The following is a 15,638-nucleotide window of genomic DNA, read 5'->3' on the forward strand; positions in this document are numbered from 1 at the left end:
TACCTAGACGCCATTCAGAGAGCACAGAGAGTTCAAAAACATGAACCAATTAAAGTCTAAAACTCAACTGTCTGGACACAACACATATTCGGTCGACATACACTTAGACACGCTCAAACCAACGAAAAGTCATGCTACACTATCTTTCTCTATCTCACACACACACACACACACACACACACACACACACACACACACACACACACACACACACACACACACACACACACACACACACACACACACACACACACACACACACATACATGCAAAATCTATGGGATAGGTAAACAAATCCTGTCCAAGCCTCTCCTCCTTCAGGAGATTGTGAAAGCTTTGGCAAGCTTGAGTGAATATGTTGTTTTTGTTAATACATAAAGATTAGGGAACAGTCTCTAGGCTCCTCTCTCTCTCTCTTTCTCCCTCTTCTTTCATCCTCCCCCACCTCCTCTCAGAGTCTGGCAGGAGAGGTGGTCTTGTCAGACAGCTCCTCTCCCACTTACCACGGAGCTCCGAGAGGTGTGGAGCAAACAGGCTGAATTCTGGGAGGCTTCTGTCTCTTTCTTTAAACCTTTTGGCTGCTGGAAAATACTCTCTGACAGCAGGCCTATGTGTTCTGCTGTATGTCTGACAGGAGAGGAAGAACAGCCTGCACCAGATACAAAATAGCACCACAGGCAGATGCTTAACCAATCTAAGAAAAAGCCTCATGGGTTGAGTAAGAAACACTATTCTACAACTGAAGAGGGACATTTAGTTATATGTGGTTTATTCAAGACTGTTAACGGGGCTTTTTCTGCTTCCCAACCACAGTGCTATGATACTGAGTAAGTAATAGGGAAATGGTGACCTAACTGATGGGGGTGGTTAGAAGAACGCTCTCTTATCTCTATCTTGTGGTATTGCTGGAGTGGAGGTATGTGTAAGAAGGAGCATGTAAATGTAGAGCATCGAGGAGGAGGCCTTATTTCTCTACATCTGATATATTTGCAAGAGAAGCAGTGTCAGGGATAACTGTAGATAAGGACTGTATCACTGGGGACACAAAACAACAACAAACATCATAAACACTAGTGCATGTCATTTGACCTGGTTTGTCCCTTTTTTAATATGACTTGCTTCTGGTAAGGATACAGAGCGCCAAATGTCAACAACTTAAAAAGTTCTTCATTTAGTCTCATGAACAAGACATTACCAATTCAATAAGTAGGGAACTTCACCTGCAAGTGAAGTCAGACTTCACAAAGAGCAGTAGCAGGAAACCCTCCATCTAGGTCTTCCAACCGCACTCTTTCCTCTAATTTTCATCTCTCAACAGGCCTATGAGCCACTCCAGTCAGCCCCTAAAGGAAAGCTTTTTATCATCCATATTGAGTAGGAGAGAAAGGCCAAATCACATCAGAGGCAACACCAGCTGCACATAAAGAAGTTCTCCACTGAACAATGGAGCTGCCATGAGCACCACCTCTGTCTCCCAGCTGAGCCACGCAGCCAGAGCTTAACCAATCATTGGGGTCAGAGCAGCCGCATGGATGACCAAAGTGCAGCCACCATAATCTAATTGTCATTGTATTGCCTTCCAGTGTAAAAGGCATCTCTTTTCAGTATCATGAAGGGATTGGAGTGTAGATGAATAGGTCTCGGGCCTGTGTAGGCGACTTTAAACTGATTTAAAGGAGTCGAGTATAGTATTAAGATGCACTTTGGAGTAGTGGTGTTATTCAGGCTTCACAATAGAGCTCTGTTGGAATGATGCGCTGGTGTAATCAAGGCCCAACATCTCCATCTAATCCCCATTCAATGGTACCGTTAAACAAATTGACATATTGCCATGCCAAGAATATGCCTTAATGTAGAAGAGGATTCAGAAATGTACCTATTAAAAAAAAAAATGTGAAAACTAAAGAAAAGTAACCTGCATTATGTCAAAGAAACTTTTAATTACACAATGCTGAAAATAATTGTATTATAAATGTATTATTTATATTTGCACATATATAAAATACATAGAAAGAGTCAAAGGAAGACAGAGAAGGTGAGAGACAAAAAGAACAACCGAAGTATTTAAATTATTCTCAGGTCATGATTCAAGGTCATTTGGGGAGAGGAATCCCTCTCTCTATCTCTGTCTCTGTTCTTTCTACCTATCCTTGGGCTGTTTTACAGCTTGGGCTCTCTTTGTCTGTTTCTAAAGGCATGGGTTGATTGGCCACTCTATTTCTTATTCAGCATGGAACATATTAAACCCTCTCCTTGATTAAGAAGAACACTCCTTTGGCTAATTTCAATAGGATGACTTTGATTGAGCATCTAGACTAATTAAATATATCACGATATCCTAATTTCATTGATAACATTGATAGGTCAGCACTTTCTGACTATTTTTTGTAAACAGTACATACTTTTTGAAATTCATTACCATGATGAGTTTGTGATTTTTGTTCGGCTGGACATCCATCCATACAATTATTCCATCTTTCACTCATTGGTTTTCTTCCCACCTCCTTTTATTTATGCAGATGGATATTGTTTTATTTACAAGTCAGTAAAGTGCAGTCCCATCTTGGACAAGGCAAAAGTGTCAGTCTACTCTAATATCTCTCAGAAATATGCACGCATATTTATAACACCCCCCAGCGGTGATGCCAGCATCCATCTACACTTAGCCAAAGCCTCCCCCTTCATTAGCCAATGGCACCTTTAGCGTATGGTCAGAGCTGCAGCAGTGTCTATAGTGTAATGAAATTTACGAAGAAGAGCCACTTGGTATGCCAGTGATGCGGCAGCAGATCCCCATGCTCAGTGAAAACCACACGCTCGCTTTTATAGATTGCATAATGGCTTGCATGAAAATGGTTTCACACTAACATAAATCAAATGTCAAAATACAACCAGAGCAAGACAATTCCCGCAGTGCACACATGGACACACACACACACACACACACACACACACACATGGACACACACACTCACACACATAAACAAACGACAGATACACATGCTCAGAAGAATCAGCCATCCAAAGACCTCAGAGTCTTGCTTATGCAGATACATGTAGTGTTTAATAGCATACATAATAATTTATTAAGAAATGTTAAATATTCATCAATAATAAATTAATCATTTATAGCATATCTTTAAATTAAAGGGTGTCCTTGAAGTTTTAGATGTGAGGGGTGTCTTTAGCAACGAGGCAATACCCTGTGGACATTTTAAATCTCTGATGTGCAACACTTGGACTGCTATTGTATAATGACTAATATCCCACTTTGATATGGTCTTTCACACAGAAAAATAAAACACATACATTTCCCTTTAAAAGTAATTCATTGCTAGTGCCATAATTAATGTTATCCCCATGTCCAGGGATTGGAAAAAACACTAACGCTGCTGGAAAGATGTTGGGCAGAAAATGGGGCAGAAAATGTTTGTCTGGGGAACTGGATTCTTACATTGTTGCAAAATGTGGCAGTAGTGTCCATTAAATAAGAGCTGTGATTGTCACTATGAAGTAAACGGTAAGCTAGAACTGACACAATTCCTCACATAATAAATCAGTCAGTTTACAGAAAAAAAATTGCCAAATAATTTGATAAAATCGATCCGTAATTTCAGTTATTTTTCAAGCATAATAAGTAGAAATGTGCTACACATTCTCTCGTTCCAGCTTCTCCAAATGGCGGATTTGCTGATTTCCGTTCTCACATCATAAAAACTTTGGGGCAGACATAACACGCCACTTCAAACACTTTGTAATATGTGCTTTACTTTGGGAGAAATTTACAAGATGGATTTGTACTATCTTGATTAACACCATTATCAGAGCATATTTAATTACACACAGCCTGTGAGAATTAAGTCATCACACACTATATACGTCTGTGACCATGAGGGCAGAAGAGGGGAAGGACGCGGCTCCTTGCCAGGACACACCGGCTGGTGAGACTGCATGGGACACGCTGTTACACAGCAGCTCAGAGCCAACCACACCTGTGCCCACATAGGCACCTCACTCTCCAGGGCACACTGAGGTCACCTGGGTACTCTGCCAGCCACACCTGTCCTTCTCCTCACCCTCTCACCCTCATATAGGTCCTTGTGGAAACCCCCAGATGGAGCAACATACCGTACAGGAACCATGCATGATTGGTCGGTCTGCGAAGGGCAGTCGATATAAAGAACATTCCTCACACAAAGTCTGTGTGAAGGAAAAAGGGTTTTTTCTACTCTAATTCCTTTGCATATACAGCAGTCATATTCCCTCCCAAACTTTCCATACCATTCCCCTTTTCAGTTCAGCTAAAGTCTTCAGGCAGGAGATCAGCGAGTCGGGTCGCCCCATCAGCGTTGGTAAAAGCAAGGTTTGGCACAGGGTTAGGCAAAAAGGCAGCTTATAAAAGATTATACTGCCATGATAGCAAATAATCAGGAGCTAATTCATTGTGTGGCCCTCTCTCATCGCTCCCTAAGCCTCCTTATTAGGGGGCTTACATCTACATTTGCAGCAGATAAGGGTGCTTCCACCCTTTTAAATTTTAACAGTGCGCACCCGATGGAGACAGCACACTTTTATTAGATTTGGCCCTCACGTCTCCACTATTTGTAATCATTGTGGATGATATTGTCAGATATGTGCTAAATCCAGCGCCTAAAGGATTGAAAGGTTTTTTTGTGTGTGAAAGGCACAGATCTGAGATCTGATTATTTTATTGATAAGAGCTAGTGGGTGGTATGTCCTCAGATAAAAAGCTTAGTCCTGATTCATTTTCCTTGTACAAATCCTTCCTCTCGGCGCAGGTCATATTTATCAAGTTTTTTATTTTTTATTTACCTACGGCAGAAACAAAAAAAAATGTTGATGTATGATGAGGAGGAATGGATGGATTTTTTTTTTTTTTTTTTTTACAAATCCCCAAACTCCATATGTGTCTTACTCTAATTAGTTATTTTATCATTTCCATGACACATTTTGAATTGTGTGCTAGAGAATTTCATTATAGCCATGCATGGATATATCTTAGCAGCAGGAAAACCCTCATCTATGTAGCCCAGGCTTTACCATAAATCAGGCTAAATTCCCTAGAAATTAGAATGCAGGAGGACACTACACCCAGCACTAAAATAGTATCACCCAGGGCTACTTCTGATTGAATGTTTTATCACAGACAATCCTGAGTGGCGGAAAAAAAAGAAACTAATTCATTCATCCTGCTCAAGTAAAGAACTGTAACAACCATGTAATTCCTTTGAGATTTTGCCTTTCCAGAGCACTTTGATTTGTCATGTTATTCATGTCTTTTCATCCCTTTTTCTTCCTGCACTCCACTATACAGTGCAGTGGGTATCGCGTGCTGTAATTCAGCTTTTTATAACCTCCTCGCTCATTCACCTATTGAGTATCTGCCACTGTAGTACCAGGGCCACATGAGTTCATCACTCCGCCTCAGTAAAAGGATACAATAAGTATGTGTCCAGGGCAGCTTAGGAAGGGCATGGATATCCATCAGCAGTACATATGATGGATCATGGTGGTGTCTGGGATGAATAGACATGCAACAAAAAATACAGGGAGGCCAAAACGGGCAGGAATATACATTACATCCATTTAATCATCCGTGCGTGTTAGGGAAGTCAGGCGGGCCTTGCTTTCTCTGTGCCTGCCACCTTCAAAAGCTTTGCGTAAATTGATTATATACGAAGAAGCAGCGAGCATAGCTGCAAAACACCTGCCAAGACGAGGAGGCAGTAAGCTTTTTCACTGATACACAAAAAGCATGCAGGAAGACAGTGAGAAAGGAAAGAATGGATGACTGCTCAGCTACCCAGATAAATAGCTCTGACTGAGTATGACAAGTACTGATGGAAATCTAGCTCCCCAGCACAGCGTCACAAAATGCGCCACTCCAAGTCCGAATTTGTTTTTTCTCGTATCTGTTTGCCACTTGTGGAATGTGGAGAGGAAACCTTGACACAGTGACAGTTTGTTAATCCTTCAAAGACAAAAGTTCATCAGAGAATTGAGGTGAAATGTCAGAGGATATCAGAGTTTTCACAGCTGTGAGTTAGAGGTTCCGGAATTACTATCCTGTAAAAGGAAGCAGGTCATTAGGAGTGAATACCAAAACATGGAAAACTGATGAAGTGTTCACCGGCTTTAAAATCCCATCATCATTTCCAAGCACGTATCTGTCTCGAAAGCCCTAGGCCTTATTTAACCTCAGAGTTAAAATACTCACAGCCTTTTACACCCACATGAAACTGGGCCATTAAGGTCATCCTGGATAAATGTATTCATGAAGTGTGATCTGCATGAATGGGAAAAAAAGAGCTGTGAGACAGCGCTGGTGCTGCTGTCTCCGCAGTGATGATGTGATTGATGATGATTAGAGATCTTGTCTTAAATCGATTTTACAGGACATGTCATCTGCATTTCATTTACAGAACCAGTAGCTGCTTTCAGTATTAAAATGTAAACATGTCTCTTGTCCTTAATGCAAAGAGAGCTGGACCAAATGTCAAACCCTCCGCACAACAGAATGATTTTTTTTACCCAACTTAACTGCTCCTTGTCTTCAGTAGGGATTCTGAAGGACTCAGTAACTAAAGATGAATAAAGAGACGTCAGAAAGAGAGAAAAAAACAAGGCAACAGGAAAAGGAGCACGCAGGGGCAATTTTGTAACACTTTAAAAGACACTTTCAATAAAGAGGAGCGCAGCTCCTTTTATGTTTCTTTTATGAGAGGATGAAGACATGAGGAGCAGTCAGTTTTTCCAATATATATGGAGAGGTTATATAGTGCTTTCATCCAGATTCAATGACATACACCTCTCTTGAATATAGATAGGAAACGTGCAAATAAAAAACCTACGCAGTCATTTTTTGTTGTTTTACTTCAAGCTCCAAACAAATACAGAGTTTGTACTTGACTCATTAAAAGATAAGCGTAATGGGTGGATTTATCAATGCAGGTCAGAGACTGAACACACTCACAAGTCCTGCGTTACATATTCTATAATAAATGTGAGAAGTACATTTTTCTTATCTTCTTTAGAAAAACAAACTATACCGGGCTTCCTTTCTAACTTCCTCAGTTAAGGGTCTTTTTAGTCGAATGGCAGTGGACTGTCTCTCACAGCCGGACAAGAGAGCCCCTCTCACCTCTGCCTCATCTGGGAAGCCGTGGGGTTGGGCTGAGGGAAGAAAGAAGGCTAAAGGCAGGGCCGGATGAAAAACGAGAGTGTCACAGCATTGTTGCAAGGTTAGCACACCCGCTAATGGAGCTGTGCTGGGGCAGGGCGCCCTGAGGATCGACCCCGCCAAGGGGGGCATGTACAAGCCCAAGATAAACTACTGTAGGGGGCATGGCACTGCCCCAAGCCCCTCTACTGCCCGCTAAGCAGTCACACATACACACACACACACACAACACCACCATTGGCTAGAGACACCCTCTCAACATTTATAGCTGACCATCAGATGCAACACTGAGATCCACACTGCTCCTCATAAAGCTTTGTGTTTGACACAGCACTATTCAATGTTTATAAAAAGCTGAGTAACACTGTAACTTTACTCTGCAGGGCCAGCTATAGAATGGAGCACTGTCACAGTGTTCCAAACGACTTAACTTCGTACTCTCCATTCACATATGATGACATCTATTGGCAGACTACTTTGACATTGGACACATTGATGTATCATTGTTATCATTTTGATCCATCCAGCGATAACTTCTATCCAACCCAAACCAATCTCTTTCCACAAAAAGTAAATGTCCCACGTAAAAAGGGAAAAGAAAATTGAATGAGCAGATTCCGAGTGAGATGGGACCACACTGTGGTTCATGTTAAAAAAGAATCTGCCAAGCCGTGCTGCTCTCCAGACAATTCATGTAAGCTACATTGAAACATGCCTGTCGTCTGTTTTTTCAGCAGTATAGATGATTTAAAAACAAAGAAGGTAAATCCTGATTATCCCAAACGCTCAGAGGGCACTGCAGACAGCTAAGAGAAAAATGAGAGAAAGTTAAAAATGAGACATATGGCTGACATGTTCCTGCTGTGCGGGGTTGCACTGCTGAGCGGTCAAGGGTGGGGAGTTTCAGACAGAGGGGACATGAAGAATGACATGCCCTGGAAGATCTCTCACTCACATGGGACTAAGAGTTGACAAAGAAGGGCTCTGTTTGGAAGAGTGGCAACCATATTAATGACTAGTTTATCACTGTTTGTCAGGGGAGGGAAAAAGGAAAAGATGGGAAGAAGGAAAACGTTTCCCAGCAGGCCTTTAAGGAGACTGACTTCCTGCCAGGAGAGGGGAGGAATGCTGACATCTTCCTGTTGGCTGCTCACAGGCACTTTTGATTGGTCAAGAGGGGATACAGACGGGTCAGTAAGCCATGCTTTGATTGGACAGGAGGAAGGTGGAGAGGTAAGTGTGGAGTCCGGTCAATGTCAGGTCGAGGGTGAAGGTTTAAATGAGAGAGAAAGACCCTCAAAAGGCGTAAGGGAAGAAGAAGGGGGGCTAAAAAGTATTTGTCTTTGTGTGCTCAAAAATACCAAAATACGCCTTTTCTCTTTTGGTCTGCACAATCGAAAAATACACCCACTTGAGTGAAATTTTGTCCAGATGTATCTAACTATGAATTACGAGTCTATTAAACAATCTTCACTTTTTTGGTCTCTGCACAGATCGATAAGAGGAGAGTTTAAGGTGAGATGGAAAAAAAAAAAACATTGACGTTTTGTGGGGTTACCTCTTGAGTGACATCACTGCTGCTAGTCAAAGCCATGTTCCGCGTTTCTAAACTGTAACAGATGAAAGCTCTAAAAGATCTTTCTGTCTCTGTGCCTGACAGTGTGAGATGGGAGGTGAAATGGGCTAGTTATAGGCAGGACTGAGCCCGCCTAGAATCCAGCAGAGAAAGGCCTGTCCAACAAGCTTCACAAAGCCTCTGTCGCTGATCTAACAAAGCCCCTCTTATTCTGGGCAGCAGACAGAGGCCCACAGGGAGAAAACCTCAAAGACTTTAACAACACCTCAAACCCCAGCCTCCATGACGGCTTGTTTCTTTCATTATTGAGCTCAAACGGGGGCTCTGTGGGTGCCAGTGTGGGCATGCCTGTATTAAAGAGAAAATAAGCCTCTGCCCACACATTATCGCTCACATGGCACCGACACCCACAGGCATTATTCCATGGAATTTTCCAGTACCAGCATCTCATCACCAGCGTAATATGTTTCCATGTGTGGCGGCAATTAAAGTGCCCAAACACAGAAGCGGTAACAGAAGCCACACTGGCTCATGTGTGCAGAAGCCACCGTGTCTCTCCACTCCTGTGAAAACTAGAGCACAGGCCAGATACCTAGATACCTCACATGAAGAGCTACACTTCCTACTATAACACACTTAGAAACACACTGATGCGATAGATAGATATCACTATTGAAATATATATTTGTTTAACTAAGAAGAACATAATGCAGAGATGCAGAAGTCAATTCTCTTTTTAAAAAATAACTAATACCACCGTTGCTTAGAATTTGATATTCAGTGCAGGGATGTATTCCAAGACATTTGAAATAGTCAGCACAAATGACTGTTAGAATACCATCACAGAATTTACTTCTGAATCCACATGTGTCTGTCTGCTCCAAATGGCCTCCCTACACGTTATGTTGTAGCTGTCATTTTGGCCCATAAGTGCTTGAGAAAACGCTCCTGTTCGGAAACCAGTGCTTTTCCATTCAGCCTCTTCATTTCATTTTCTTCCCTCTGCTTTGAACCTGAGTTTCTTTATGGGTATTGTGTCAGTTTCAAAGCAATTTCGTTATCCCTCTAAGAGAGTTCATTGAACATACTCCATGCATATCTATAAAAGCAGACCTGTATCTATCCATGCCTGATGTCAACTAGTTGACCTTAATAAAATAAAAAAAAACACCTGCACCCATGTAGAAACAGCAAAAGTAGAAAGGTTTTCCAGCAACATCTATCAAGATTGCATAAGAAAAACACCCACGGAACCGCGACAGGACACGTTCAACTTCCACTTTCTTCAAAGCGTCGCTATTCCGATAATCTCTCCACCCACCTGATACATCATGAGCAATGAGCCTTACGAATACCGAAAATGGACAGCAATCTATCATCACCAAAGAGATCAAGCTGACAGTTTAGCACTCCTACTGCTCTCTGAAAGTGCACAAGTTCAGTCACTCTATACTAAACCCATCAAACTCTGACCCCTTCATACGCTGATGGCATTGTGGTGTTTAATCATAGAGAGAGACATTGAATAAACTGAGGTTACATAGGCCCGTATAATATAATAATTGGGCAGAGGCCGGAGGAGTATTTTATCATGGAGTTTAGGCCAGATTGGGGATAAGAGAGGTAAAGTACAATGAGCTGAAGCTGGTAAAAGGCTATCTGGTGTTAGTGTTTTGGGGACAGTGGGGTTAATAGTCCAGGGAAGACTGGCCTGGCACCAGCATGTTATAATAATACACTTGGCAGCTAGAATGGTGTCAACCCCTTAATTCCCAGCGGGAGAGAAGGACACAGCCTAATCTGTATTCAGTCCTGACATTGTCCACATCTGATATGGAACATTAGCCCCTAACTCTCTCTATAGACTAGTGTCCTTCGGTTTATATTACTTTATGTTAATAGAGAGAGAAAACTCCATGTGCTGTCGTTTGTCATTGTTAGCAGGGGTGCTCCCTGAGCCTGTTTGAAATGCATTTGTTTAGAAGAGAAAAAAGGGGGGAGGTAAACCTGACCGCTCAGGGAACCTCGTTGTTTCTTCATCTCTATTGATCTATGATTCAACCGAGGGCCTTCCGTTGCCTCTTCCTCTCCTTGTCCTGTGTTTTAAACTCTTCGTTCACGGTTTACTTTCCATTCCTCTGCTGTACAAACTAAGCTGTGGCCTAAGCCTTGGTGGGGTGGTTGAGAAAGGTGAGGCAGAATGAGCACTGGCGTCCAGGACCAACACCTGATTCTCTCTCACTCTGCCCTTTAATGGTTAGTATGTCTATTTCTAATTCTCAAAGATGAACATTGAGCAAATATCCTGCTTCATCATCTAGAATATTAAACTGTGCTGAGAATAAATTAAAAACAAAATAAATCAATTAGAGAACTGAAGGAATCAATTCAAAAATAAATAAATAAATAAAAGTGTGTTTGTGAAATGAAAAGGAGGTCAAAAAAGTAGGATCCATCACTCCTGGTTCTTAAATAATCGGATAACTGACTAGTTTACATAGATAATTATTTATAGCAGAAATGAAAACCACACCAACATGAATAAATATGTTCTAAGCAGTTGCTCCACAAGATATGAGCCACAATTACATTGCTGCTTAACATTGCTTGCATTGTCTGAATAAACTAAAATGAGGGAACGTCTGGTGAAGCAGGCGGAGGGAATATTGTTTAAAATCTGACAATATTCTCTGACTTCTGTTGGAATTAATTCAGCTAATTGTCTTCAGCCCAATTAGAGTCTATTCCCCTCTGCAGTCTGGTGAAACAGTGCCGACCTAATTGGATTAAATCTTTATCATTTCCTAGGAAACACAGAGAGAAGGGGGAATATGAAGCAACACCACTGCCTTTTTTAATTAAATCTAACCGAATGACTGTGCTTTTATTAACATCCAACTTTTTCATGCTTTCATGCTGTAAATACAGCTTTAAATTCAGAGACTTTTACACCACTAATTTATTGACTAGGAAACCTTCTGTACAAAGATATGTGTATTGGATTACTAAAGAACGCCTTCAGCTTATGTCTCTTTTGATTTTTCTCTACCACACTCATCATTGTGAGCCACTAGCAGGGCTGGAGAAAGCCTCATTGTAAACCTGTGAGTGCATAGTACAGTAAAAAAGCATGTCCCTATGTACCTTACCAGTCCTGCTCATCCTCTTAAATGCCAATAATAATTAATGGTATTACAACAGGAGACTTCTGAGGCTCTTAAACTCTGCTTTATTAGTGGCCTTTAGATAGGTGGGGCTGGCTGTGTGGAGAAAGAAGGCTGGGTCATTCCTAACTGAGACATAAAAGAAGGGGCGCGTGATGGTAAAAAAAACGCATTGATTATGGATGAAAATGATTAATGAAAGAATTCATCAGGGTGTTTTAGAGTATAACCACACATTCATATGAACTATCAAGAATATCATATTGTGTCCACCGCCTACAGTGCCATCAAAACTGCTGCAGTGATCGTTGTGTTTTACTGTCTCCCATCCCTCTGAATGACCACTGCCAGCCACTTGCTACCGGCCTAGACTATAAAGTGGACTGTAAAAGGGCCCTTCATATTCTTAATAATTATATGTTTTCACAAAGTGTCCTGGGAATCACAGCCAGTGGAAAATCACTCCTTGAGAATAAACTACTTATTCAGAAATAAGAACTCTTCCCAAAAACAAAACAGGATTTCAGGGATTGTTGGTGTCTGTGAAGATGACAGAGGAAGCAGTAAAGACATTTAAAACAGCAGCATTTGGACAAGAATCAGACAAAGTACAGTACTAAGCTGAAAGCTACTGTAGTTAGGGGAACAACAGCTGGATACCTTTAGAAGACTATCTGTGCTGTGCAGGAATTGAGTGATATGGGGATGAGAATCACTCTGATGATCATAGTCAAAACTGATTTCAAAAGCAGGATCGCTGAATTTACTGTAACTGAAACAAAACGTTATATTTATCTCTACATAACATACTCTGGTAGTGCTTGCCATTTTCAGCCCTCTACAATGGTTCACGATAGGACTTAGGTGAATATACTATACTAGAGTTGTATGCACTCTGTAATGTCAATATGTACAGTGCATGCATCCACTTAACCCCAGTACATAACCATATGTGCAACAACCTCTTGACCACTCAGCTTCTTTGCTTCAGATTGAAGAGCCACTGTATTGATTCAGAGAAACCCAGCCACCCCCCTCACACACACACACTCTCTTCTGAAGAAGCCAAGTCGTGTGTCCAGCGCTGTCCTGCTCTAAGAATTGTTTCCTTATAGTCTCAGTGGGAGAGACGGAGGAGAGCATCTGGAAAAACAAACAGGAAACCCAGTGAGAGGAAGGTTGGGTTGATATACAGCCAGTAGGGAGTACTGCAGCTCACTGCCACAAGAGTGGATTGGACTGGAGGGCAATAGGGAGCATGGTGGGGAATGGACTGCTTTATACTGCATGACTCATGAAAATATAATGAACAGGACCCACTGACCCAAGAGCCATCATGCAGACACAAGATGGTGCATGCAAACAGCTACACAGACACGATTGCACACAAAGAAGCACACACAGACACCTGCCCATACAATTTCAGATAAAACATCTGTAGCATCTGTCACTCTGAAAAATCATCAGCATGTGTGTTAGAATGCTGAGCTTACACTGTTTTGTTTCATAGATTTGTGTATGTTATAGGCATAAAAGGACAATTTTGCAGTTTTTTGCAATATGATTTACAGATATATCTATACCAATGTATGCATATTAATCAAAACTATTCACAGTTTGTTTTTTTCTCTATATAAATGTTGTTCAAAGTTCTAGGGTTAATTTCACTGAAAAAGAAACAAAGTGCAGTTGTTTTCCCTTTAAGCTGCACAGGAACAAGCAAGAAACTAAACAATACAAAAAAAATAGTGCATTCCTGTAGTGATTTTTGGGAGGAATTTGCATGAGGAATGTAAACAGCAGCAAAAAAACTGTAGGGGAATTGTCTGGGCATTTAATATGGCCCGCATCTTGATATTTAAAAAAATGTTATGTTCTTTTATTTTTTATCTTTTTTGGTCTTTTTTTGGTATAATAATACATTTGGTTTTATAAAAAAAAAATGCCTCTCTATATTGTCAAAAATATTATGTATGTGTTTATTACAATTCGTAATTTTTTGTCAAGATGAATATATCAAGCATGATGAAAAAAAGTTTTATTTATAGAAACAAAATCTGCATATTGTGTTTCTCATCTGACCTTTAGCCTTAAAAGAAGCTTGAAAAAAAGGAAAACCATTTTTGTGTTACTTTGGCATCTTTGCTCATAGACACAACAAGAACATGCCAACTCATGAGGGTGTTAACCATAACTTGAGTTACTGGACTGACTACTATTGTTAAATTTTGCCTTTTTAGATACTTAGTGAGAACAGTTGGTAAAGCCTGAGAGACAGATATGAAGGGGAAAGCAATGCTTAAGCAAGTTAGCTCAGGAGCAAAGGAGAGTCATGCCTGATTTGTGATGTAATTTTAGTGAAACATGAAAATATCTAAATATCTGTTATTTCATGCCTGTCTATCACACATGCTTCAATACAGAAATGTCCCATGTTGACATTCTGAATAGGATTTCAAGGATCTATTTTGCAGCTAGGAAAATACTTCATATATTTGAAGGAACTGCTCAGGAAAATGGATGTCTGAATCTGAGCAGGCAAATGACATTGCACATTGCACAGAGCAGAGGGAAAGCGATCAATGCAGATCATAAACAGAATACAATAAAGTAATCCATTGTCATTACCAGCAAATGGACACTGTATTGGAGGTCTTCGCAGCCTGAAACATGAATTGCTCCTGTTTGCCAAGAAACTTGGGTGACTGCAAAAAAAAGATGATGAAAAGTGCCATAAAATGTCTCATCAATGTGTTGAAGAAAATAAATGTGTCAGTTTAATAATAAATGTAAATGTAATAGTGTGTACAGATATGCTCACATATGCTTTTATTGAGAGGAGACGCAAAATGTATTTGATTAAAAAAAAAAACAGAAACAAAACCAAACAAACAGCCATGTGGACACACACACACACACACACACACACACACACACACACACACACACACACACACACACACACACACACACACACACACACACACACACACACACACACACACACACACACACACACACACACACACCACAACTCAGGGAGCCCTGACACGCAATCCCTAGCATGCGCCTGTGAAACCTGAGTCCTTCTCCTTCTCTGCTTGGAAAAGTATACTGTCATAAATCAGCCAACTCCCTCTATCAAGTGGTATTGTCTAGCTGAAGTTTTATTCTAAAAAGTTTAAGTTAACTGCATTTCTCAGTCTGAGAGATGAGGAAGATGCTTATTAACTGACACAGATTCAAAAGAAGTGTGTGTATAGTATGTGTAATAATGTTCCCGGAAAGCTCAAAGTGTTAAAATTCATACCTAATCAAAAAATAACTTGTTACTTGACAATGTGCAGTTTCCCCTCACTGAGTTGTCCAGTTGATTTAAGCTCTTAGATCTCCGTCCTTGGGATGCTGTGGACACCTATTAAATAATTCAACAAAACAAGAGAGGAGTAGGTAATAGAGCTTAGGCCTGAAGTAACTCAATCAGAGCTGGCTGACTGACGTTCCCACCCTTGCCCCCCAGAACTCACACAATGGATACGTTTCTTGCCACTCTCTTAGGTCAAAGACCGTTTGTTTACCACAAACCACATAGAATTGGTCGCTCTGTAGCCATGGCCGGGGAGAGACCACAGGCTGGTCAGTGAGAGAACCTGAGTTGCAATGTAATCATGTTACACTCACATGCGACCACCCACTC

The sequence above is a fragment of the Anoplopoma fimbria genome, chromosome 2 (assembly GCF_027596085.1).
Source record: "Anoplopoma fimbria isolate UVic2021 breed Golden Eagle Sablefish chromosome 2, Afim_UVic_2022, whole genome shotgun sequence".
In the NCBI taxonomy this organism is placed as follows: Eukaryota; Metazoa; Chordata; class Actinopteri; order Perciformes; family Anoplopomatidae; genus Anoplopoma; species Anoplopoma fimbria.